Genomic DNA, 24,736 nt, shown 5'->3' with positions numbered 1-24,736 from the left:
TTTTGTTCAGCAAACAAAAGATCTTGTTGAGTAAACATGATCATTTTTGTTCAGTAAACAAAAGATCTTGTTGAATAAACGTGAAAATTTTTGTTCAGCAAACAAAAGATCTTGAAGAGTAAACATGATCATTTTTGTTCAGTAAACAAAAGATCTTGTTGAATAAACGTGAAAATTTTTGTTCAGCAAACAAAAGATCTTGTTGAGTAAACATGATAATATTTGTTCAGCAAACAAAAATATGTTGTTGGTTAAACAAGGAATTCAACAAAATATTTTAAGTCGACTTAGTTAACTCAAAAAGCTGTGTGTGATCGGTTGCCTTATTATTTTAAGTTTATTCAACTTTTTTTTTTTTTTACAGTGTATAGCCTATAATCTAAAAATATATGTATTTTTGTTTTTAGCTGTGGCCATTTTCGTTCTATATGGAGAAGAAACAGCTGGGTGTTTGGAATGCTGGAAATCAAGGACCACAGACGTTTGCCAGTTTTAAAGGTAGTCAAAAACTGCTCAAGACAGACTCTTGTTCCCATAATCTGAAGACATGCAAGAAGAGGATCCACCATTTTCAGTGACTGTTGGAGAACATATGCTCAGGCACTTCCTAGACATGGGTACAGGCATTTTATTGTGAACTATTCAGAAAACTTTGTTAATCCAATCACTGATTGTCATACACAGCACATAGAATGTGCATGGCAAAGCATCAAGTCACAGGTTAACATGCAAAGAGGCAACAAAAGCAAGCAGCTCTTGAAAGAGCATTTGAAATGTATCACATGGTCTCAATTAGGCAAACAAAACAAAGCAGGAGTACTTGCTCAACTGTTTCATGACATTAGGAAACATTTCAAAATCCATTAATTTGCAACCATGAAGAACATAAAAAGTTGTACTGCTAAGAAATTGGGTAAATATATGTAGATCCAGGTTGCATCATCATTTCTTATCTATAACAAGCAAATGTGATTTTTTATGTCATCTTTGTAAATTTAGCATGTAAATTCTATGTATTAAAATGTGTGTTTCCTGTTTTTCCAGTTTAGTATCACATTATTTCCTTAGACCACAAGTTCTGCTCTGTTATTTAAGAGGATAATGTTTTGTGTATTTAAAGTGTAAGTACACAGTAGTTCCTGTGTATCAACAATGGTTCCTCACTGTATTTTTAGAGGGCAAATTTTGTGTATTTTCAGTGTAAGTAAATGGTAGTTCCTGTGTATCAACAACGGTTCCTCACTGTATTTTAAGAGGGCAAATTTGGTGTATTTTCAGTGTAAGTACACGGTAGTTCCTGTGTATCAACAACGGTTCCTTACTGTATTTTTAGAGGGCAGATTTAGTTTATTTTAGTGTAAGTACATGGTAGTTGCTGTGTATCAACAGTGGTTCTTCACTGTATTTTAAGAGGGCAGATTTAGTGTATTTTCAGTGTAAGTACACAATAGTTCCTGTGTATCAACTACGGTTCCTCACTGTATTTTAAGAGGGCAGATTTAGTGTATTTTCATTGCAAGTACAAGGTAGTTCCTGTGTATCAACAACGGTTCCTTACTGTATTTTAAGAGGGCAGATTTGGTGTATTTTCAGTGTAAGTAGACGATAGCTCATGTGTATCAACAGTGGTTCTTAACTGTATTTTAAGAGGGCAGATTTTGTGTATTTTCAGTGTAAGTACATGGTAGTTTTTGTGTATCAACAACAGTTCCTCACTGTATTTTAAGTGGGCAGATTTAGTGTGTTTTCAGTGTAAGTACACAATAGTTCCTGTGTATCAACAGTGGTTCTTCACTGTATTTTAAGAGGGCAGATTTAGTGTATTTTCATTGCAAGTACACTGTAGTTCCTGTGTATCAACAACGGTTCCTCACTGTATTTTAAGAGGGCAGATTTAGTGTATTTTCAGTGTAAGTACACAGTAGTTTCACAGTAGTTAAAAACATTCATGAGTGTTTAAATGGTACCACCCTTTACAACAAAATTTACTTAGTTAACATGAGTTAACAACTAATAATTGTACGTAATTTATTAAGCATAGTTACTGTTGATCATTGAATTTACCAGATTTGTAAGACCAAGTTATGTGTTGTTGTTGTTGTTGTTTTTTTTTACATTATTTAATGCAGTATGACATAAGTGAGAACATTTGCACTAACATAAACAAAGATTATACATGCTATAAAATACATTGTTCTTTGCTATTTCCTCCAACCTTTTGTAAATTAACTACTGTTAACAAATAAATTCTTATTGCCATTTTGCTGAATAGATGGTGCAGTTTATTTACATTATTTACAACAGATGAGATGCACACCACAAATAATAAAAAAAAAATAAATGACTCACTTTCCTAACACAAAATGTTGAATGAATGAACTGAATTACATGGCGAATGAAGCTCTGCACAAGACTTTTGGCCAGCGGAGAAATTAAAATGGTCGTGCCCAACTGAGTCTGGTTCTCTCAAGGTTTTTTTTTCTTCACTCCCATCAGGTGAAGTTTTTTTTCCCTCTCCGCTGTCGCCACTGCCTCGCATGGTTCAGGATTGGTAGAGCTACGCATCGATGAATTTGCTCTTCAGTGTTTGAACTCTCAGTAATGATTAAATCACACTGAACTGAGCTAAACTGAACTGAACTGAACTTAAACACTAAAACCTGAACCACACTGTTCCAGTTACTATGACCATTTATGTGAAGCTGCTTTGACACAATCTACATTGTAAAAGCACTATACAAATAAAGCTGAATTGAATTGAATTGAATCAACATTTATGTAATCTGCCAACATTGGTTGCATCTTTGAATAATAAGTATATTGTGCACATTGTAGTAACCATGAACAATAATTCTTTGTTGTGTAAAAAAAAAAACATGACTATATATAAATAAATATAAATATATATATATATATATATATATATATATATATATATATATATATATATATACATATGTGTGTGTGTGTGTGTGTGTGTGTGTGTGTGTGTGTGTGTGTATAATATAGCAAATATGTTGTGTACTTACGAATGTGTACTTACAAATATGTACTTACAAAATGTGTACTTACACCTTAGTCTATATATGTAAGTACACTTTTGTAAATACATATTAAGTATAAGTGTTCTTTAAATGTAAGTACAATACAAGAACACATAGGTACAATGTAAGTACACTGTACTAAATTAGGGTAATTAGGGCTGTAGGTTCATAGTTATTAAGGCCACCTAATGTAAAGTTGGAGCCCTCCGGTCTGTAAGCAGACTCAACACCTTCCTGAATGAGGCCGATAAGTGTGGTGTCATCTGCAAACTTCAAGAGCTTAACATAGGGGTCCTTTGACGTGCAGTCATTTGTGTACAAAGAAGAGCAGTGGGGAGAGAACACACCTTTGGCGGAACAGAAATTAGCTCATTTTATGAATATTAATAATAAACAATAACGGTTTATTCTTAATTATTAATATTCCGGCTTAAGCTTCAGTCAATTTGATCAAACAAACACATGATTGTATAAATATTGCTCGAGCGAGCGGATTCCCAGATTATGAATATTAATTATCAACAATAACGAATTACACAAGCAGAACCGCCGCTCTTCCGAGCGGTGAAGAAGATTTCTATTCTCTCAGTGTGAAGTATTTTCTAAGTGTAAAGCAGTTAATTTTCTCTTCACAAAATGTATGTAGTGTTTGCAGCAAACATGCCAGCCTGTGTTAAAAATACAGTGATATGTCTGTGTAAGATGAGTATGCCTACAGGAGCAACACCAGGAGAAGGCTGAGTGACTGATTGTGTAGAATAACTGAATATGTAAAGCACTGATTATATAGGTTAAATACTTCTATGAAGCTATATGTGTCAGAAGTTAGAATGAGTAACATATTATTAAGTTATTATCCTATCATAACAATGTATGTAAACACTTAATCCTTTTGCATAAGTTGCATCTATACTTTGCTGACATAGACCTGTAACATCTCTGCTGACATGAGCTAGTGGGCTGAAAGCCAAGAATAGCAGGACCCCTTAGACTAGAAACCTATTCAAAAATGGTCAAGAGTTAAAAAGAGACTTAGGGGTGTGTCAAATAATCCTGTATAAAAATTGTAACAAACACACTGAAACTTCAGAAGGTGCAGGAGAGACTTCAGAAGGTGTCCAGGAGAGACTTCAGAATGCTCTGGGGTCTGCTCTGCTCTTTCTCGGCTTTATTATGGAGAATAAAGTCTATTTTCTGATATTCAAAACCTCTGGTCTGATAATTTGTAATTGATTAGTCGTCGAATTTACGACAAATGCCGCCCAAAATCGTGGGGCTGGACAGAGACGAACAGGTGACACTGGACATGCTGGGGCTTGGAGGAAAAACACAAATATGTGGCCACGATAAAAAACGGTAAGCAATTTTAAGCTTATACGTTTGTGTTTTTTCTACCAAGGACCTGCTTGTAACGGTAAAAAGTCACTTGAACTGTTTCTCCAGCTATAACGAACTACAAGTAAAACTAAAAAAGTAAAAGTAAAGATATAAAAGGAAAACAATGGGGTTTTGAATACCAGAAGAAAATAACAATTTGCATGCAAATGATCTGTGTTTTCCTAAGAGGGCCTTGACGGATAGGATAAACGTTAACTAGTAACTGTTACTCATATTTGGGAAATTTTTAATATTATGAAGAATATGCATAGAGCATATTTATGTTTTAAAAGGAAGTTCTTAAAGTGTGGTGACAGTTAAGAGATTAAAGCAGATTAATAAAGTAGAGAGAAGCGCGCAAAGACCTCGGAGTACCCGTTCTGTTTTAATAATGATAAATATTATTATGCAGGAGGCTGGGGGAAAAAAGGCAAAAATCCTGTGAAATGCTATTTTTACTGAAGGACAGTAAAGACGGGAGCAGAAGTAACAGGCACTCAAGAGGAGTGTAGTGAAGAATTCTGTGGTTACAGCTCTAAGGTTAGAGGCTGTTCGGACAGGTCACTCAAGAGGAGTGAGATGTATTTATGTAATTGTAAGTATTTGTGTATTTGTCTGTGTTGCTGGGGTGCTTAGAAGCTTCACCTTTGATCTAGAGAGACTAGAATAGAGGTGAGGTTCAGGTTACACAGTGTAAGAGATGAGGTTAGGATGAGTGAGAAGTATGATTGTGTTTAGAAGTATGTTTGCAATAAGAGTGAGTTTAAAAGAATTATCGTTTTATATTATAATATAAAAGAAGGACTGCATATGTTGTGTGATTTAAGAACAATAAGATAGAGAGTGATGCAGTTTAGGGAAGAGATTGTGATACAGAGGAGGTTTAAGCCTCATAAAATTAATTGAGATCATATTGCATTTGAAAGACACAGACTGAAAAGAAGTATATACTAGTTAAACATTTTTCTGAATAATCTCTGTGTGTTTGAAGTGTTTTAAGTATGAACTAGGCAGAGAGGTGACTGAAATTCCTGACATGTCGACAGTCTGGAAGAAGGTCTGCTTCAGGAGTGGTAAGAATCTGTCTATTTTAAGAACAAAAGTTTCACAGGACAGATAGAAGCTAAAGAGTCAAGAAATATTATAAGGTATTAAAAAAAAAAATAGAAATATAAAGTAATGTAATAAGATAAATGAAATAAGAAAATATTCATGGTTGAATAAGATTTTATAAATAAAAAGTGTTAATAAAAATCCAACTGGAAGTTAGACTAATAAATATTAAGAAATTTTTAAAAAATTAAGCATAGAACTAACTACATATGGAGATAAATTGATATATTAAAAAGGAAATAAATTCACTAAATAAGTATGAATAAAAATAGATAAGTTATTAATTTAAGTAAATAAAGAATTAGAAGAGAAAACTTTAATGAATATGGATTAATTGAAGAGTTAATAATCAAATGTTTAAGGAAAATAAGCTTAAAAAAATTAATTAGGAAAATCTAAGAGACAAAAATGCTAATTTTTGAAAAGGAAAAGAAGCATAGGAAAATGGAGAAAAAAGAAGTCCAAACATTGTTTAATAGAATTAAAAGAGAAGATGTTTAAAAATATATTAAACAGATAAGATAAAAATTAGAAAAAAAACAGTAACATTTTAAAGAAAATAAGCAGTGAGTCAGATGTAAAGCATAGACACTGAGGAAAAATGAAAGAACATCATAGTGAGTTCAAAAATTATATATAATTAATATTTTATGTACCTAAAAATTAATTTAAAATTAAAAATTGCATTTCAGATTGGAAAAATGCTTAAAGTAAACAAACATGTAGAGTTAAAATAGTACTATGAACTTGAAGCTATTGTAGTAAGGATTTTGAACAGGTATATTAGACATTAGGCCACCATATAGTACTGTTGAATTAAAACAGGTATGGAAATGTTAGAGAAATTAAAATAGTGTAATATGTAATGTAACTAGTGAGGAAGCACTAGAATAAATTAGGAAAAATAAGTGAAGCACAATCTGAAGCCAAAGAAATTATCTATAAGAACATTTAACAAATAGAAAATTAAGCATATTTACATATGATAAAAATGATTGAGAATTAGAAAAAAATAAGTTGTTAAACAGCAAACAAAAATAGATAAATAAATAAATTAATTAAAAAAAATGGATAAAAGGAGTCTTTATTTGATGAAGGAAAAAATGGGGGGAAAATAATAATTTATTAAGTCATGAGCTAAATTCTATATATATATTAATTAAGAGGACATAGGGATGAACTTTGGGGGACTGTAGTCTTGTACCTACCAGACATCTCTGAGTATACTGGCAAATGGAAAGGTGTGTGAAAAAACACAAAGAGCAAAATGGCTGTGGACACTTGTGACATGAACATTATGCCCAGGATTTACTGAGGACTGAAAAAGCTACATTTGTTCAGAGACATTCAAAAGAGACACTAACAAGAGACTGATGAACTGATCAAAAAGAAAAAACTCTCCACCAGAACTTTACATCAGCTGAGTCAAAGAAAGAAGCCAGCCCAAAGAGAGAGGGGGAAACACTGTGCCCTGATATGAAGCAATTTCAGGACAACATAGAAAAGACTGTTGCACCAATCTGTGAGCTATAGTTGTCTCAGGTTGCGAGGGGGGATAGTCTGACAGTCCATCTCAAAGTAGCTCCTAAAGTCCAAATTAAGTTCAAGCATTACAGAAGGAAAATTAAGAACAAAAGTTTAGCTACCCATTCTTGTATCAAATCAGACTCCTGTCAATTTGAGAGAGAAATTATTATCATGCAAATTTTTAAGTAAGAAAAAGTGTTATAAGGAAATTCTACAGTGAAATTTTAAATGCGTAATGATATATTATGATGAATGTTAAATAATTTAGGTTTAAGTTTTAATAGGTTTAATCATAAAAGTCCTTAAACGTTGAAGGATAAATTACAATGCAGCAGATTGACTAAAGAAAAAGAGAAAAAGCGTTTGATAAGGCAATAGATAATTTGGAGAATAAATAAGATTGGAATAAAGTATTTAAGTTAAAATTAAGTAAAGAAAATATCTTACCGTAATCATGTTATGAATGGCCTAAATCAAGATTGAATATTGAAAACTGGAAAGAGATTCAAATTTAGAAAAATGATAAAAAAAAAAATGATACAGTTAAAGGGAAGATTGAAATAACAATTGAAATAAATTCATAAGAGATGGTAAGGTCAAAAAGTAATACTTCTAAATTACTATAAAACAAATTGAAAGAGAAAAGTGTTTAAGAAAAAGATATTGTTTCACATGAAAACATATGTGAAGAATAATTAGAAGAAAATAGTAAGGAACAATAGTTAAAACAGAGCAAAGAGAAATTTACAAAACATACAGTAAGTTTTAGTCAGCTGATAAAAAAAAGTGCATCAAAATTGTATAAACAACTAGTTTGAGGGGAATGCCTTAAGAAATAAATGTTAGCCAAAAGACAGTACCACAAATTAGGACAAAAAAGGAATTAATATATAGATCAGAAAATAAATTAGCAAAGAAAGAAGTGTCAAATTCCAACTAAATGATTGTCATTATGACTGAGATGCAGATAAAATCAGCCAGCACAGTGAGGGTTAAAATGGATTAGATGCAGATCTGTCCAGAAATACAACCACTAAATGAGGAAATAGGTATAAAACTATCGAAAAGTGTGAAAAATAAGAGCATTAATAGAAACATCTAGATACTGTAATATACAATCTGTCCCAGACATTTCTATTTAAATTTTAATTTAAAGGAGTAATAAATTATAAGTAACTAATAATATTTAATTGAAGTTAATGTGATAATTAAAATAAATGGTTAATCAAGACAGATAAAAGAGGCTTAATGTTGATAATATGATTTAAGAGCAATCAATAGGAGAAGATTTTCCAGCTAAAGTTCATATTGTATGTAGAGATATGTTCTTTTGGATGGTAAATATATCAAGTGGTTTGGTTTCTATTGAGTTTATTTTAGGTAACTACCAGAGGAGGGTAGAAACTTGTTTGTACTTGTGTAGCTTGATGAATAGCATATACTGTATACACCAGAATGCAGAAAAAGTTAATATTTAGGGAGAAGATCTTAGGATGAACACTGTCACAATAGGTGGATGATTGAATTATCTACAGCTTCACAGAGCTTTAGTTCAATTAAAAGACTTGAGTGGAGACCATTGCTCCAAACAGTGAGATGATGACTGTTTTTGGTTTTGACTGGATAGAGAATTATTCTGTAAACAAGCACAGTTGAGAAACTATGATGAGTAGATGATTGGAGATGGTAGCAAAAGCAAATTATGAAGCTGGAACAGTTATTACATCTGTGACAAGATAAGTAGTTCCTAAATTTTAAAATGCCTTCAGAAATAAGTTCATAATGGGTTTGCATTCATAAAGTAATTAAATTAAAGTTAATAAGTGATCAATAAATAAATCATCTAAAGGAGTATGAAAAATTATGAATAAAGAAAAAGAGAGAATAATTGTATTATGCTCAATTACCAGAAATGGCTGAAAGAGATGAAGATGATCCATCAAGACCAACGCTCAATGAAATATGTGAAAATAATAAACTTAATAGAATTAATTTGCTAACAAGTGCATTGGTGAGTGATGGCATGGAAACTGACAGAAACAGGCATCTAACACTGCAGCGCATGAATTGGGTCGACCCTTGAAAGAAACCTTGAAAGAAACCTTGAAAGAAACCTTGCAAGAAACCGCATGACCCTTGCAAGAAACCACATGAAACTTGGCATATAATCTCACCTATAACCTTGCATAAACCTCTTGGAATGGTTTGCAAAGATGTCTAATGCAGTAGGGACTTTAATGAAGAAACAAATAATTGCCATGTGCATAGCGATATCTGTGCAGGAAACCAGAAAGGAGCCATGTGAGAGAGCAGTGATACAAGGTCCAACTGGTCTAGGTGATTGAGTCTATCTGAGGATGCTCTGGTGAGCTCAGGAGGAAAGGACCATATCTGGATGAGGGCAAATCCAACAGCTGCTAAAGAGGATGCCATTGATGAGGTACCAATGCCTCAAAGAAGCGAAAGGGAACAACTCCAGTGAGGGAAAGCTGACTGGAAACAGAGGAGCCTGAATATTCCAAAGCTCTAAACTACGAAGTTCAACTTGTGGAAGGAGAAGTTTATCAGAGCAAAGTAAAGAGTGATTCTGATAATGTGCCTGAGTACCACATACAGAAGTGCCACAAGTCAAGGGATGATGAATGCACAACTGCAGATTTCAGAACTCAGACTCTTAACCACACATCTCCATCAACATCTTTTCAAAGTTTAATGAAGATGCTGATAGCTTACAAGAAGAGAAACAAGGATGAGCAAAGATCAAGAACAACATTTGATGCTTTTTACGTTTACATATTGATTTTGTTTGCATATTGCTTTCATGGTACCTATACATGATATCACTTCAGTATATTCTACATGAGTGTGAAAACTAGCAGCGAGCACTGAACCAACTGAATACTTATGCTTAAAACTTTATTGTCTTTGATGTGTTAAGAGAAAAACAGAGTACAGTCTTTTACTTCCTTCAAATCAAGGGGGAAGACGTTTGGCTGGACTTCTGTCAAAGTACAGTGGCATAATCTAGTCAATTGATAACAGCTATGTGGCTAATATCAGTCACTAGATAGAGGTAATTAAGAGAACTGGATTATGAAATTGCACTTTGGGGTTAAAAGACAATAATATTAAGACTAAAGTCTTAAGAGGAGGGATTGAAGAAGATTTCTATTCTCTCTGTGTGAAGTATTTTCTAAGTGTAAAGCAGTTAATTTTCTCTTCACAAAATGTATGTAGTGTTTGCAGCAAACATGCCAGCCTGTGTTAAAAATACAGTGATATGTCTGTGTAAGATGAGTATGCCTACAGGAGCAACACCAGGAGAAGGCTGAGTGACTGATTGTGTAGAATAACTGAATATGTAAAGCACTGATTATATAGGTTAAATACTTCTATGAAGCTATATGTGTCAGAAGTTAGAATGAGTAACATATTATTAAGTTATTATCCTATCATAACAATGTATGTAAACACTTAATCCTTTTGCATAAGTTGCATCTATACTTTGCTGACATAGACCTGTAACATCTCTGCTGACATGAGCTAGTGGGCTGAAAGCCAAGAATAGCAGGACCCCTTAGACTAGAAACCTATTCAAAAATGGTCAAGAGTTAAAAAGAGACTTAGGGGTGTGTCAAATAATCCTGTATAAAAATTGTAACAAACACACTGAAACTTCAGAAGGTGCAGGAGAGACTTCAGAAGGTGTCCAGGAGAGACTTCAGAATGCTCTGGGGTCTGCTCTGCTCTTTTTCTAGCCGGCAGCTAGCTCTCTGCAACTCTCACATGGTCGCCCACTGAAGCTAAGCAGGGCTGCGCCCGGTCAGTACCTGGATGGGAGACCACTTGGGAAAGCTAGGTTGCTGCCGGAAGTGGTGTTAGTGAGGCCAGCAGGGGGCGCCCAACCTGCGGTCTGTGTGGGTCCTAATGCCCCAGTATAGTGACGGGGACTCTATACTGCTCAGTGAGCGCCGTCTTTCGGATGAGACGTTAAACCGAGGTCCCGACTCTCTCTGTGGTCGTTAAAAATCCCAGGATGTCCTTCGAAAAAGAGTAGGGGTTTAACCCCGGCATCCTGGCCAAATCTGCCCACTGGCCTCTGTCCATCATGGCCTCCTAACCCTCCTCATATTCAATTGGCTTCATCACTGTCTCCTCTCCACCAATCAGCTGGTGTGTGGTGTGCGGTCTGGCGCAAAATGGCTGCCGTCGCGTCATCCAGGTGGATGCTGCACACTGGTGGTGGATGAGGAGATTCCCCCCCCCCATTGTGTAAAGCGCTTTGAGTGCCCAGAAAAGCGCTATATAAATGTAACGAATTATTATTATTATTATTATTATTATTCTCGGCTTTATTATGGAGAATAAAGTCTATTTTCTGATATTCAAAACCTCTGGTCTGATAATTTGTAATTAATGAGAAGTCAATATTTACGACAGCGGACACGGTAATCTATTCATTTAGAAAAAGGGAATTTAATTGCTACTTCTTGTGAAGTAGATTAATCATTCAAAGTTTTAAACAACTTATAATATCTAGGCAGGGGAAGCTGTATTTCAGTGACATTTTCTTGTGAGGAAAACAATACAATTAATTTGATTATAATGGAATTTATTGACTAGTCAGACGTAACGAACAAACAAATGCACAAACATACATTAAACACGGAACAAAGGTAAACCACGTGGAGATATCGGGTCTATACGGGACTATAAAACATGTACGAACAGAGAGAGATAGCAAAGCGCAGAAATACAAATTTCAGATAAAAGAGTGAAACAACTTTCAGTTCCACACACCATTAAGGATCACCAAGATTATAAAAAAAAACACCTTTTTGATAAAAGGGGCACAGCTTATTCGCATAACTAAAAAATACCTGGGCTTTCATGTCTGGAGGTCTCTCTCTTTATGCAGGTCTTTTCCTGATGAAACTCCTTTTGACTTTCCCTTCTTGATGCGTGGAGTTTGTAATGCAGTTCGGACGAACACGATTGCAAACTTTAAACTGAGTTTACTTTTGCCGGAAAATAAAGAAAACCATGGCAGGAAAGTCCATGCGGCTGTGAAGAGCCGTGTGGCCTGAGGGCCACCGTCAGATGATGTTCTTTGTTCGGACCTTTCTCTGAGGATGTTTGGGGAGAAGTCTGCTTATACCAGCGGGTCATGTGACAACCCGTTCAGCATTCTGACCAATGATTTCAGTACAAAGTTCGAGCGGGAACCCTTCCTTTGTCTCAAGGCTGCTCGTATGCAAATTTAAGTGTCCGCCTAAAGCATGCGGACAGGCATTTAATACAGGGCTTTAAAGAATAAAGCAATGCGAGTTATGGTCTTGCTCTATGCATCATGTGTTGTAAAATGTCAGCCGAAACCCATCGGTACCAAACATGGGGGGTTTAAAAGTACATCAAGATAATTTTTCATATCCTTACAATATTATGCTTTACAAAAGTCTAAAGGGAACATGCATACAGGTTATAAGAGAGGTTACACAGGTAAGAAAAGTCAGAAATGAGATACAAAGTTTACAAAACATAACACATTAGTTTTGTACTGGTTCAGGATTTGATGAGTTCATTTTCTTTCTGTCGGAACAGCCTCGTGGGGTGTGTGTGTGTGTGTGTGTGTGTGTGTGTGTGTGTGTGTGTGTGTGTGTGTATTTGGGCAGGAATGTCTTTGAAGTTCCCTGCTTATCTCTCCAGTCCCCCTGAACAACTTAAGCTGTCACGAAAATCCAGACTTCTTGGAGCCAGGAGTCGTAAAACCCAAGCGAAATACTCAAATCAAAAAGTAAATATCAAATACTAAAATCAATAAGTAATTTTATCTTTGGACTGTACGCTACAAATATCCCCCCTTTCGCAACGAAGGAGGTTCGGAAGGAAAACCTTGTTGGTTGAGATTTAACTTGACGTACAGGATGGGTTGGAGGTGAGTTTCCTTCGAACTCCGTTGCTGGGTCGATGAGTCGTGGCTTAGACTCAAGCAGTGTTAACCTGGTTTCTTCATGCTCTTTTCCCCCTTCCTGGTTTCACGCAGGAAAGCTTTGAGGGGGAGGTCAGGGGTGCACTTGTCCACTGGTGCTTGCATCTTATTGAATGGCGAAGTCCTTGTTTATGTGTGCTTCCCGGCTGTCGGGAGGCACGGAGTGGTAGTTGTCCCGCAGTTTTCCAGAGATGAGTGATAGAGGAGTACAGTTGTGAGGTTGCAGTGGTCTTCTGGTGAGACTGAGGTACAGGATCGTGGCTGTATCCTGTGTAGAAAGGAAGAAAGAGAGAGAGGGAACAGGAGAGAGAGTAGGTGGTGTCTGTGATGACTGTGCTTGGCTGGGCATTCCACTGTGACACTGGTTGCAGGGTATCTACCCCCTTTCCTGGCTTGTGGCCAAGCGTTTGTTACTCTGGTTGTGATACGTAGGTTTGAGGGTTGGCTGCTATGCAGCTGAGCGTATACAACCAGGAGTCTTTGCCCTTCCTGTGTGATGTTGGTAGTGCAGGGGGGGGTGCCTCTGTCCAAGTTGTTTACACCATCAGAAGATATGCCATGGTCTGGGCTGTGTCGTCGCTGCTGAGAGACACTCTACCCATTTGGTGTACTGGCATATGAGTTCAAGGGGAAAAGAAAGCGAAGGAGAGAAAAACACAAAAAAAAAATTGTTGCTCCTTGTGAGCCCATGGAAGTGTCCCGCCCGATCCATCTGGGTGTCTGATCATGAGAGAATGGTTTCTCTGTGATTCTGTGGTGCTCGGTGAATCAGCGCCCTGGGCATGTTTTGCTGTGTGCAGGGTCAGTACATTAGCATTACCCCCCTCTGGCTCTGAGGCAGCACGAACTGTGGTGCGTGGGGTCTTCAGGGACAACCCAAAAATGATTCACACGCACCTGTTTTTTTAAGTTGTAGGAGGTGTTGAGTGACATCTGTGTTGAAGCTGAGGTCAGACAGAAGGATCGGGTGGTAGGTGGGGTGAGTGGTGGAAACAAAACAAAAACAACAAGAGACAAAGTAAAAGTAAAAATAAACCTGGTCTGACGTGAGGAGTCAGACACCTACGTGGTCGCAATGTCGTTTGTCGACATTTGTCGGGCTGGTGAGATTGGATGTGGCAACTGTGTTCTGTTAGGCAGGGTTGTTGGCTGCCGGTTACTGCTGCCAGATCTCTGGGTTTTGGTTGGGTGGTGACCATGGTCCACCGTGTGATGCACCTTCTTGGTAAGGGCATCGGTCCAATCATTCAGGTCCTTGTCAGTGCCTGAAAGTTTGAACTGTTCTTATCTTTTTTCTGTAGGCAACCATGATGTAGTTGTCAGTGTTGTGGTCGCCTACTTGGGAAACAGAAAAGTGTTGATGTTTCACGGGCTTGTGGTGGGCAGTTCTGAAGCCTTTTGTTTCCACCCTGGGAGGTGGAACGTGAAACAGAGTCTAGCAAGTTGGAGTCTGCAGCTAAGTGCACTCTGATGTCATGGGCTGCTGTGCTTTGAAGGGTTGCAGTGTTGACTGCCATTTCTCCATACTGCGATGTTTGTGGGAGTATCTATCGACACGGGCTGTGGGCATACCTTGGCACGCATTCTCATCCTAGTACTTGGAGTACTTGAATGCCAGGTGGGCAGAGGTGGCTGGGGTCCATCCTCTACGGTATTGCCAATGGTCTGTCAGTTGTACAGTCTTGGTAAATAGCTAGGCCGTTGCCCAGTGTGGGTTTGTGGCTTAAGGTGTAACGCATGTCAATACAGTGGCCCCGGGGGGCCATCTGCCGCATAGCCGTACTGGCGTTAGTCTTTATGCCATCCTGGATGTGCTGACTGTTCAGTAACATGACAGGTTGGTGGCAGGTGTCTATGATGGCTTTTGTACTCCAAAGAAGTTAGAGAATAGCTTTTGAAATGGTACCCACTGTGCAGAGCGATGTCATCCTACAGTCTTAGTATTTGTCTTCTGGCGCAAGGAGTGTTTTACTTGCATATGCCCAGACGTTGTCTCACTTCAGTCGTGGCCAGCTGTTGACCTTCCGTCAAACAGAAAGACAGCCCTTTTTGACAGAGTGGTCACAGGTCGAGAAGTCTTTAAACAGTTCTTAATAACGTGTCTGGAGTAGATGCACCCACTTAGGGAGCCGCTCAGTTCAGAGACCTTGCTAGGCGGTAGTCTTTGCGCTAGCCACAGTCAACTGTTGTAAGACATGGTCTATCTCCTTTGAGTGGCCAGACACGGTGGTACTTTCATTAAGGATGTCATCAACGTAGATGAGGTTGCCTCTAACATAAGCATCAGGATATGTTTTGTTCAGGAGGGTGTTGCTTTCGGCTGGTGGGGCGGGGACCACATCAGGCGTTTGGTAGATGGTTGGTCCTTGAATTCTGGGCACTTCCTGTTCCAGTGGTGTCATTGGCCCTCGTGACAATGGCATTTGCTGATTTAGCTTTCTGTAGTCAGGCACCCTTTGACGCTGGGCTTGAGGACGGGCCAGATGGGTGCCAAGCAGGTTTTGTTGCATAGACCGATGTCCTTTTCCCAGCATGGAGTTGGTTATTTCCATTTGAAGGTCAGTGTGACTTGCAGTCTAGAGAGTCTTTAGCGAGGACACCGTTGTAGTCATACAGGATGTGCTGACTTTTGTCGGTTGACATCATCCTGCGTGGCCTCAGCATGTCCGTCCTGTTGAGGAAAGTGCCCTGTCTTCATCCATGTTAGTGATGGGGTGACAAGTGGCTGGGCACACGACTAGGAGTTAGTCCTCAGTGAGCTCACTTCTGCCTACCTGTCATTTGTTTACTGGTAAGACAGACGCGAGTGTGGCGATCTTAAATGGAACAGTATAGTCTGTGTTTTCTAAGCTCCCCTCTGGTGTCGGTGCATGTAGGGTGAGGCCACTAATTGGCCCAAGAGTTCAAAGTCATGGAACTCGTAGCTGACCAATCATCCCAGTAGGTAGTCTTTGGGGATTTTTAAGTCAGTTGCCATGCAGCTATTACACAAGACATATACTGTTCATGAGGACAGTTCAATTTAGAGTATGGCTTCCAGATTGAGGCCCAGTTTTATGCCTTCTGTTGTTGGTTGGAAGAAAACCCAATGTATGGTTTAGAGTTCGGCCTTTCGTATGGAGAGCCATATAGAGCATCTGTTTGTATAGGCTGGCACCACAGAGTCTTGTTTGATGATGACAGAGCAGGCCTCTGGCATGGTCTGGCCTGAGTGGGGCTTCTTGAGGGTGACAGCCATCGTTGTTGGCTGTGAGAAGTGTGGGTGCCTATCACCGGTCGTTAAAGGTGTCTATATATATGCCTGAAGATGTATCAGGCTATTAGCTCTGATGTGAACATCGTGCGGCGGGGCCGTGAGAGTTAGGACGGGATGGGTCAACCATCCGCCGTTCCGATTCAAGTTCAATGTGCAAATGCTGTTGGCAGTTGTCATATGTGAGAGTTCAGCATTTGGACAGTAGTGTGTATGCTTGTTAGTTGAACAGAGGAGTGTCGCACAGTGCGAGGCTGATGGCTGCTGGGTTGTCTGCTCACAGTGCAAGTACAGTGTCATTCACAGTCCGGTTATTCAACATTAAGCCCTTTGAGGCCTGGGACAGCAAGCGTTGGGGTTGCTAGCTGGTTTGAAGGCTGCAGAGTAGCGACCTTGACCCCGTCTATGTTGTTGAGTTTGGGTTCTCCCGGGTTCCAGCAGTTTCCCGCGACCTCAGTGACCTGACAGTCTGTTGGGGTTGACCTGATTTGCACCATCAGCCTGCCTGGTTGGCAATTAAGTGTTCGTTTTAGTCTCTGAGCTCTTGCTTTGAGTTACTCATACAGGAAAGATGACATTATTGTGAGGTCTGCTCCTGTGCTGATGCGTGTTTTTCATCTTTCTTTCATCTCCACGGTTACAGCCAAGTAGCGCGTTGTTGCCACGCCATTTTGGTCAGGTTCCCCAAGAGTTGAAGTGCAGGGGCCTGAGCAGTTGTTTGTACGCAGGTGTGGCTGGTTGGTGGGCTGTGGCTCAGGAAGTAAACAGACAACCAGACCAGTGTTTTCTGGTACCTGAGGTTGCAAGCATGGTGGCACTGGCTGCTTCTTGGGGGAAGCGGTATGCTGCAGTTAGATGTACAGTCTTTAGCTTGTGTTGGGCTCACAGTACTCTGCGGGGATGGAGCAGAAAGCAGGTGTTCAGGGGGGTAAATGGTTTTAGACCCCCCTCTAGTCATAAGGAGTCTGGCTTGACTTCTTGTGGGGCCCCCTTCAAGTTTTTCAGCAGTTCTGCTGCTCCTGACACCACTGTGCTGTTGTTTGGTGTCAGGTTTTCACCTTTGGCTTTCTCTGGCATGTAACTAGCTGGATGCTGGTTGCTTGAGCTCCTAGCGAGTGCAGGTTGGCCATTCTTTGGTTGCTGTTAGGCTGCTTGTGGAGAGTGGCTTGTCCCAGTGTGTCTCTGAGCATCCTGTCTGGTGTTGGGACATGCGCCTTCCTGGCGGTGCTGTCCTCTGCTGGCGGAGAAAGGCTTTAACTCACTGTTGGAAGTCTTGCGGCTGGGAAACAGTAGCGTGCCTTTTAAAGTCAGCTCCGGATGAGATTCTGAGACAGGGTAGCTTGTAGGTGTTTGACAGTCTTTCAAAGCAGTCTTTGTTTTAAACAGATTTTATGAGCTAAACTCTGCCGCTGTTGGGTGGTCAGGGCGTGGGGGGGGGCATTGCCCGAGTGCGGGCTCACCACCTAAAGCAGGCTTTTGAGAGAGAGAGGATCTGGAAGGTGAACTCCTCCTATGTCCGTGGCTCATTTCCTGTCTTGAAGTAGGGTTGGTGTAGTCGACTGCAGTATGCTTGTGAGGTCTCGTGGCTGTTCTGAGACCCATGGCGACAATCAGTCCTTACTCTGACACAGGGTCAGGTAAAACACTCTAGTAAGAGCTTTTGCCTCGGCTCGTAATCTGCTTTGATGGCACAGGGCTGTTGATTCAGGAAACTTCTTGCCTCACGGCTCAAAGTAATTCTTAGCAGATACAATTTGTCACAGAGAGTGGCATTTGGCCTCGTCTGTGTAAAAGTCAATGTCTTAGAATTAGGAGTGCGTGTCGTCACCTCCAGCAGGGTTTGGGGTGAAAGTTGGCCTTTCCCTGTCCAGCTGGTTCAAAGTCTTTGGTTGACAGATGGTGTCTGTCGTGGGGGACCCCATTGGAGGGAGTCCTGGCCCTGTGTTGCTGATGGGCGTTGCTGGAAAGCTGGCTGGCAGGGGCAGTATGAGTTGGATTCACCCCCCTCTGCTGGTCTATCCAGTCTTGACTTTTGGGGCTGACTGCGGCACTTCCCCTTTCGGGTAGTCACATGGGTTGTAGGAATGTGACAGTTCTGGGTGAACTCGGTCAAGTTCATGCTTAAAGTCTCTTGGTTGTGTTCAGTGTTGGAATTTTGCTAGGGCCCTCAGCCGTTGACTTTAGAGGCTTTGACCCGAGCTTCACTGTCTTTAGTTCTGCCCTTTACAATAGTGTTTCAGCTTTGTAGCTTTACACTCATTTCATCTTTGGCTTTCTCCTCTCGTCGCTACTTGTGTCCGTTGTCTGCTTGTAGCTCCATCGGGGCGCGCTGTAGTCCATCCATTTGCTCCAGAAGTTCGGCGTCCTTTTCCCTCGTCGTCTTGCAGGCGTCCTGGGCTCGCTGCTCCAGCTGGTTGTGACCCTTTCCTATGGATCTGGCTGGTGCAAGGGTGAGGTGTGTCAGGACCCTGGAGAGTTGAGTCTGGGCTTGGCTGTCATGGCTCCGGACTAGGTCGTTCGCCCTCAGCGGATTAATGCAGACGTCCAGCTGTTCTCTGCTTGGCCGCTGCAGCTCCATGGCGTCGTTGGGCAGGAGGTTGTGGGTTAAAGACTTAACCAGGCCTCCAGTTGGTCCCAGTGAGCAGCGGGCTGTACGCACTTGACATGCTGGTCTGTTGGGTGAGACAGAGATCACAAGGGAGAGAGAGAGAGACCCACATGGCCAAATCGAGTGGATGTTAGCATTGTGCTATATTATTAGTCTGACAGGGTTGTCAGCTAGGGGGTATGTGCCGGCTAGACGTTGGTCCTTCTAAGGATCCACTGGGGATCGTACAAGGATCGTACTGGCCTCAAGGCGCCAGGCTGTGCAAATTATCAATCAATTATTTAAATCACCCTGGTGGTTCTCAATAGCGTGGTCTCTGAGCAGGTCAAAGTAACTAAAAATAATTAAGTAAATAAAATAACAGTAACCCAAAAAAACAAAAATAAATACATAATACTAACGATGTTAGACAAAAAGGCACCTCGCTCGGATGAACAAGTGTACAGAGAAAGATATGAATAAAAATAAAACTAAAAGACAGACAAGGATGCGAAGAGAGAGAGAGAGAGAGAGAGAGAGAGAGAGAGAGAATAGCAAATGCCTATGGGCATGTCTAAAATGTTTGTTTTATAGTCCTGTAGTGGGCTAAGTTTAGACTAGGTTTTACATGCTATTTACACTTGGTGGTGAGTGAAAGGCATTCAGATGAAGGTCGCAAACGCGTGCTATCTGGCTAGACTTTCCCCAACTCCTACTGCAGTCGCTATCAGATCACTTGCCTATAATGTAACTCGGTTGTGAACTCACACAGCGTAGGCTTTTAGCACAATACATAGCACTCAAGGAAGTCACTGACCGCCTGGCATGATTCAAAATTGGGTTTTGCCTGATGATTCTGGTGCCCCTCTAGGCCTGTAGAATGAGGTGGCCAATCTCACTCAGGCGGGCACGTGTGTGGAATCATGACAGGGTAATTAACCAAGATTGACTGTATGCCAGTGGGCACGAACAGTGCTTCTTGGAGTACGATTGCTGATGCCACTGTGATCCACACAAGCCAGAGTGACAAAACGCCAAGGTATCTAACGCATCCTTCAGCAGGGGTCAGTTATGTCAGACAGATGAACCCAATCTTTTGATCTGCAACTTAAATAACCTGTACGCTTAACCACACAAGCACAGAGGACTCGGGTCCGGATACGGGCAGTGCTATGGATCTACCATTCTGGGCGAGCCAGTTGGAGTAGGAATCTTAGTATGCTGTAGTATCTGATGGATAGAGAAGGTTATCACCCTGTGATGGAGGGAGGCTAAAGGAAAATTAAATCGGCATAAAATAATTTAAAAGAATAATCATAATAATCCCCTATAGGTAAAAGCAGTACAGGACGGCTTAGAAAAAGTAGAAAGAGTGCCTTAGTATTCAGGGGCATCTACAAACATTAATGGGTTAGCCCAAAATGTTTTGATCAGATGTGGGATCTATAGATCGATAGCTCTGAATTTAGCTTCAGACTAATACTTGCCCTTATATAGTAATACTTTCCCTATAACCTAAGAGGTGAGAGAATAAATAAGGCATGAGGAAAAGATGGAGTAGAAAAATCAAAAGGGAAGAAAAACTATGCCTATTAATAATAATAATAGAGAGATTAAAGGCTATTACCCAAATAGCAAAACCAACAAAATTAAAATTAAACATGACCTAAGTTTAGAATAGATTATTGGGAACTTGATTAAAAATCAAGTAATAACAAAATAAACTGGACAACGGTATTAAAATGAAAAAGACAGAAGGCAGAAAATTAATAAAAAAATCGAAAGTAACAAAATAATTTATAATACCAAAAGAAATAAAAACAGACCAATAATCTATACTTAGGTGACTAAACTATGGTTTGGATAAAATGATAACAGGGAAAATAAAATGCTTAATCGAAATTAAAACAAATTAACTCCAAACTGTTTGACCATTTCAGACCACTTAAGACACAATGGTGGGCGGAACTGATGTGAGAAGAGCAGAAGGAGACAGGGGGAGATGTTTCCGAGTTGCACTTCACATTCGGTTAGCCTTGTGCTAAAGTTTGTTAATGTTACAAAATGTGAAGGGTTGGTTTGCTTAAGCTTTAGCTGGTGTTAGCCGCTAGCAAGTTGTTACGAGTTACGCTTCGCATCCGGTTAGCCTTGTGCTAACAGTTTGGTAATATTAAGACGCGAAGGGTTAGTTTACTTAAGGCTAGTCGATAGAAGCTAGCGAGTTGTTTTGCCCTGTGATGTAAACCGCGTCACCAACTCTGCCTCCTGAAAGGCGGATCTTATGCTTTGGGGTGGTGACTACGTCATTCACGCATGCGTGCGCGCACACGAGTTACGTGGACAAGGAGTCAATGAGCGCTCGAAGACCCGATTAATGAATGGAAGAAGCTCTCATTCATAACTTGATATGCGGCTGACTTCACAAAGGCAAAGCGCGAACCACTAAGATTCGCATAAACGGTCATTATATCATGTTGCCGTAACATTGATAATAATATTCGACCATTACAATTAGACAAACAAACATAAAATGCAAGACGTCTCTCGAGGCGGTGCACGTTTGTACACAGATTTGGTCCGGACGAACATAACTGAAATATGGGAATTCACATCCATATCAGATTTTGGTACCATTTAAAAACACACAACAATAACGGTTTATTCTTAATTAATAATATTCCGGCTTAAGCTTCAGTCAATTTGATCAAACAATTACATGATTGTATATGATCATGCTCCCGCGACCGAGCGGACTCCCAGATTATGTATATTAATTATCAACAATAACGAAATATTATTAATCATTAATATTCCGGATCAATTTGCTAATTTGACCAAACAAACACAAGCAGAACCGCCGCTCTTCCGAGCGGACACGGTAATGTATCCATTTAGAAAAAGGGAATTTAATTGCTACTTCTTGTGAAGTAGATTAATCATTCAAAAGTTTTAAACAACTTATAATAGCTAGGCAGGGGAATCTGTATTTCTGTGACATTTTCTCGTGAGGCAAACAATACAATTCATTTGATTATAATGGAATTTAATGACTAGTCAGACGTAACGAACAAACAAACGCACAAACATATATTAAACACGGAACAAAGGTAAGCCACGTGGAGATATCGGGTCTGTACGGGACTATAAAACATGTATGAACAGAGAGAGATAGCAAAGCGCGGAAATATAGATTTCAGATAAAAGAGTGACACAACTTTCAGTTCCACACACCATTAAGGATCACCAAGATTATAAAAAAAAACCTTTTTGATAAAAGGGGCACAGCTTATTTGCATAACTAAAAAATACCTGGGCTTTCATGTCTGGAGGTCTCTCTCTTTATGCGGGTCTTTTCCTGATGAAACTCCTTTTGACTTTCCCTTCTTGATGCGTGGAGTTTGTAATGCAGTTTGGACGAACACGATTGCAAACTTTAAACTGAGTTTACTTTTGCCGGAAAATAAAGAAAAGTGTGGCGGGAAAGTCCATGCGGCTGTGAAGAGCCGTGTGGCCCGAGGGCCACCGTCAGATGATGTTCTTTGTTCGGACCTTTCTCTGAGGATGTTTGGGGAGAAGTCTGCTTATACCTGCGGGTCACGTGACAACCCGTTCAGCATTCTGACCAATGTTTTCAGTACAAAGTTCGAGCGGGAACCCTTCCTTTGTCTCGAGGCTGCTCGTATGCAAATTTGAGTGTCCGCCTAAAGCATGCGGACAGGCATTTAATTCAGGGCTTTAAAGAATAAAGCAATGCGAGTTATGGTCTTGCTCTATGCATCATGTGTTGTAAAATGTCAGCCGAAACCCATCGGTACCAAACATGGGGGGTTTAAAAGTACATCAACATAATTTTTCATATCCTTACAATATTTATGCTTTACAAAGGCCTAAAGGGAACATGCATACAGGTTATAAGAGGGGTTACGCAGGTAAGAAAAGTCAGAAATGAGATACAAAGTTTACAAAACATAACACATTAGTTTTGTACTGATTCAGGATTTGATGAGTTCATTTTCTTTCTGTCGGAACAGCCTCGTGGGGGGGGTGTATTTAGGTAGGAATGTCTTTGAAGTTCCCTGCTTATCTCTCCAGTCCCCCTGAACAACTTAAGCTGTCACGAAAATCCAGACTTCTTGGAGCCAGGAGTCGTAAAACCCATGCGAAATACTCAAATCAAAAAGTAAATATCAAATACTAAAATCAATAAGTAATTTTATCTTTGGACTGTACGCTACAGGTATATATATATATATATATATATATATATATATATATATATATATATATATATATATATATATATATATATATATTAGGGATGTACAGATAACATATAATTCTTCAGACTTGGAGCTATAACTTCAAAAGCTATAACTTCAAAATTGCAAGGTGATTATAAACCTATATTCACGATTTCACATAAATCAGCATCCAAAAAAATACATTACTTTCTTTACTTCAAGGCAAATTGTAATTCCAAAAATCCCAAAATGGGATTTAATCCACAGGCAAGTTAAATATATTTAAACAAGATGAAAATGAAAGAGCTAAGGATTGAAACCAGCTCAAATGGTCTTAAAGAAAACATGTTGCAGTGATGTACACATGTACAAATATGTCATGTCCGAAAAAGCCTTTTTTAGAGGTGTATTGACAGTTCAGAGCCACCGTACAAGCGAACAGCTAAATATAGATAGTACGTTTAGAAAATGCAGCACAGATTCATCTTATTCTTTTGAACACATTTAGGAGCTGCTTGTCAATAAGAAAAAGCTTCTGCGCTCGTTCTTGCTGTCAATTGCGGGAAAAATTATTGATGAAAAGTTTATGATAAACCAATAACTGCAGAGGCAGAGTTCCCATCAGAGTCAGATTTTCATACAAAACCTGTATTGAGCTGACTTTATGGCAAACACAGAGCAGAATATAAAGACAGAATGAGCGGCTAGTCGAGAGCCTCTATGACTAGATTCACCTCTAACCTCTCCCCCGTGCTACAGTGTGTGTGTGTGTGTGTGTGTGTGTGTGCGGTGACAGCTCGCGCGCTTGTTATAATCAATATGAATATTCTGATCAAACTGAATACAATCTTACATCAATAACACACGGCAAGCAACGCATTAATAATAACAAATAATCAGATTATAAACAACCGTTATGTTTACACAAGTTGTAAAATCTGCGGGTCCTTTAATGCACTGGGCTGCAGTTTGGGGTTTGTGTGAAGCGGAGAGGGAGAGAGAGAGAAAAAGGAGGAGTGGTTTTTGGGCAATGAGACTTTTTTTCAGTTGTTGTACCACACGGAAATAAATATTTTGGACCAAGTTACATGTGTACTCGTTCATTTAACGGCTGCATATAAAAGAGAAGGCAGTTCACCCTGAAACTAACATTATTCGGCCATGGAGTAAGAAGTTAATCTCCCCTGATATCTCAAACACAACAAAGAGACACAGCAGGAAAGGTTTATACATGTAATTGTAACAGAAATTAGCTCATTTTATGAATATTAATAATCAACAATAACGGTTCATTCTTAATTATTAATATTCCAGCTTAAGCTTCAGTCAACCTGGTCAAACAAACATATGATTGTATCTGATCCTGCCCGCTCGACCGAGCGGACTTTCAGATTATGAATATTAATTATCAACAATAACAAATTATTATTAACAATTAATATTCTGGATAAATTTATTGTAACTTGACCAAACAAACATAACTAAAGCTGCCGCTCTTCCGAGCGGACACGGTAATGATCTATTCATTTAGAAAAGGGAATTGTTGCTAGCCTACTTCTTGTGAAGTAGATTAATCATTCATAAATTTTAATCAACTTATAACAG

The 24,736-nt window shown here is 39.4% G+C and overlaps 1 long non-coding RNA gene across 1 annotated transcript; it reads right to left on the bottom strand.

Annotated features, from left to right (window-relative positions):
* Positions 1-11,656: 11,656 nt before the first annotated feature.
* LOC141377162 (uncharacterized) lies at positions 11,657-22,447 on the bottom strand. The gene is made up of 2 exons (XR_015505822.1): positions 22,200-22,447; positions 11,657-18,975 (listed from the first exon to the last, which is right to left on the bottom strand). It is a non-coding gene; the product is annotated as an uncharacterized LOC141377162 (long non-coding RNA).
* Positions 22,448-24,736: the final 2,289 nt, after the last annotated feature.

Source organism: Danio rerio, chromosome 13 (assembly GCF_052040795.2).
Source record: "Danio rerio strain M-AB ecotype USA chromosome 13, GRCz13ab, whole genome shotgun sequence".
Classification (NCBI taxonomy): Eukaryota; Metazoa; Chordata; class Actinopteri; order Cypriniformes; family Danionidae; genus Danio; species Danio rerio.
The sequence above is the reverse complement of the archived record's forward strand: the minus strand, read 5'-3'. Positions and strand labels throughout refer to the sequence as shown.